Source organism: Limulus polyphemus, unplaced genomic scaffold, assembly GCF_000517525.1.
Source record: "Limulus polyphemus unplaced genomic scaffold, Limulus_polyphemus-2.1.2 Scaffold5938, whole genome shotgun sequence".
NCBI classification, from domain to species: domain Eukaryota; kingdom Metazoa; phylum Arthropoda; class Merostomata; order Xiphosura; family Limulidae; genus Limulus; species Limulus polyphemus.
In genome coordinates, this window is record NW_013671548.1 from 1 (window position 1) to 3,229 (window position 3,229).

Here is a 3,229-nt window from a genome sequence, read left to right on the forward strand (position 1 = left end):
TGCCCTTGCGTTTACTAGATATGTGTTAGTCTTGTATATATAAGCCGCCAAGAAGTGACGGCAACAATGTGTAATTGACAATTGAGTCGAGCACGTGAGACGTTCGTTGTGAATTACAGCGTTTGTTATAGCGCGACTGTGGAAATTAAGTGTATTGCAAAGTTGTATTCAGAAAGAATAAACCAGTTTTATCTAAGAAAGGACTTGTATCGGTAAAGTTTCTTCGGAGAGAATTTTTACGGAAAAATTAACTAACGATCAGAGACGTAACAATATGTATTTACTTAAAACTGTACAGTATGAACCAAAATGAGAATAGTTAAAAAAACAAAAACACAGTTTAATTTATCTCCTTGAATTAGATGCAAGGTCCAAGTGAATAAAATAATTTAAGAAATAGAAAGACAAATTACTAGGCAAACGTTGTTAGGCCATTGCGCATTTGGTGTATTTGTATGTTACCGTGGAAAAAAAGAATTACTTCACATTTTAGGGCCGTGGGTGCGTTAAGAGTGACGTTCAAATCCCACTTTACTGTCAGACAAGAGTGTCTCAACAGTTGGCAGTGGGTACTATTGACTAGCTGCCTTCCCTACAATTTATGCTTTCAAATGCAGGTAGCTCTCTTGTTTGTTTTGAATTTCGCGCAAAGCTATACGAGGGCTAGTCAACTCTTGGGTTACTATTTTACCAACGAATAGTGGGATTGACCGTCAAATTATAACGCCCCCACGGCTGAAAGGGCGAGCATCTTTGGTGTGACGGGGATTCGAACCCGCGACCCGCAGATTGCGAGTCGAGCTCCTTAACCACCTAGCCATACCAGACCTTTCATGTAGCTGTCCGCGAAATTCGAATGCATATTTATATAGTGTTTATTAAAATTTTTACATTCAAAAACCTAATAATTTTTTATGTAATTCCACCTAGCCTCATTAGTGTCTGCATTCTCTACAAGCTCTTAATAATTGGCGCCACCTATGAAGAAACCCAGTGTAGTTGTGTAGTGTAAGTTGTGTGTAGTGCCTACCTAAATGATGGATTTAAAATGAAGGAAATAGAAGAAGAATGTATATGCAGAATTATAGAAATCATGAGGTGTGTGCATTTATAAGAGAAAAAGGGTGTAATGAAAGACGCAGAAAAGTATTTTTTTTATTAAGTAATTCAGTTTAATTATAAGTTAATGCCGAGGTAAAAACAAGTTAGGCTTATAAGCTGTAATTTAGGCTTAACCAACGATTCGTAACATTACACTTAAGCAGCCGTACAAGGACTGTTGTGGTACAGTTAAATCGAAAACAAAAGGTGAGAAAAAACTTAGACCACCAAAAAAACAAAGGGAACATATTTTAATAGTTTATAATCCTTATGGCCGAGGCGCCCTCCAACCAGCACAAGAGGAAAGACATCCTGACCAGAAACGTTGTGAACATTAACACATCTGTTTATCGAACTACCATTTTTTTTGTGATATACCTCCCTTCAATTTTTTTCCTTTTGTTTACGATTATATCTTAGCAGATGTATAAATATTAACTTAGGCTTAATTCTGGAGGGAATTCGTGTATTATGTTATTGTTGGTAATAGTGCGTGTCCTTGAGGCTTTACAATGGCAGTGTTGTAACTTCACGGTACGGGCCAAACTCTAAATTTGACTTAAGTTAATTAAATACAATTAAGTTATTTCTACAAATGTCCTGTATACTTTATTGCTCATAAAATTTGGGCAGCATTATTTATAAACCTGAAGTACGAAGATCTGATATATTCCGGTAATTATAAAATTATTTTGTGAATTCAAGACAGAATGTACAAAAATATTTAAATACATAATTAGTTTTAGAATACTTTTTTAGAACTATAAAACCGGCTGCAAATGTACAATTACAGAAAGCAGGCTGTCTTTCGTGGCGATATTTACAAATATGAGTCAAACGTTGATCATTAAACGTTAAAGTTTATTTGCTAAATGTATCACATTACACTAGAAAATTTAGAACATTTGATATTGTAAAAATTCAAAAAACCATTCGGTTAATATGGAAAACACGTACCGTATATAATAAACATTATAACACGTTCCACTTGTGGTAAACCTAGAACACGTTTTAAAATTTAACATGTTCTGGAAATATCGTTACAAAGAAAGAGGCAAGAACATGTGAACTTTTGATTTCTAATGCTGAACACTTAATTTACAGAGTACATAACATCTACCTGTTTTGTTTATTTGTTATTGAAAAAACTTAACAGTTACGTATTTGTACGTATTTCAGGCCACCAAATATCAATATAATAGAACTGTTTAGTCCCACTTCCATTTTTTCAAGTAAACCGCAATTTTTAATATCTGAAGGGTAATTGTTTGTGTTTTCATATGATACTACATATGGTGACTTTATACAATCATACATATATAAACACACACAAATTTATATGTTTAAGGTTCTAAGAAATGTATTAAAAAATTGAAAAAATATAAATAACTATTAATAAAAAAATACGCACCTTGTGAATAGGGGTTCCCCAAAAATCATTCCAGAAAAGATTGACCAGTGGTGTCTCAGGCCTGAGGTCTCGATTATCTCTTACAGCTGACATATCGTCAAAAACAAAACCACAACCTAAAGCGTTCAGATAGCACACAAATGCCACGGCAGCTACTACTACATAATACGAGGTTCTAACTTGGTGTGCCATCCCGACCTAAAACAAAAAAGACCAGATTCTTATAAGACGTAGAACTTATTTTATAGTAGTCGGCTGTGTACGATGAACATACATCCAAATTATTTAATTTAAATTACATAGCCCACTCTTCCATGAAAAATAAGGTACAGGTAAATCTTTCAGTCAACTTCTTTCAAAATAAGGTTTATTTAAAATTAGAATCAACAAAAGTTATTTTAAAATATTTTGCCCTGACAAATTTTATACACTTATTAACATAGAACATTATATTAGTTCGTCAAAAAATTAATGTCGCGTTTTGGAACACTTTCATTAACCCCCACCACAAAAGAAAACAAAAAAAACGTACATCACGTATAATAGTTAAACGAACCACATAAACGTCATGTTAGTGTAGCCTATATAATGGGTAAAGTTTAGTATACTCTAATCCCTTATAGTGATGGTACACGATGAGACACACATTTGGCATGTAATGTGTTTGAATACAAGGGAAACAATCCCTCTGTAGCCACAAAGAATATCAAAGAAGTT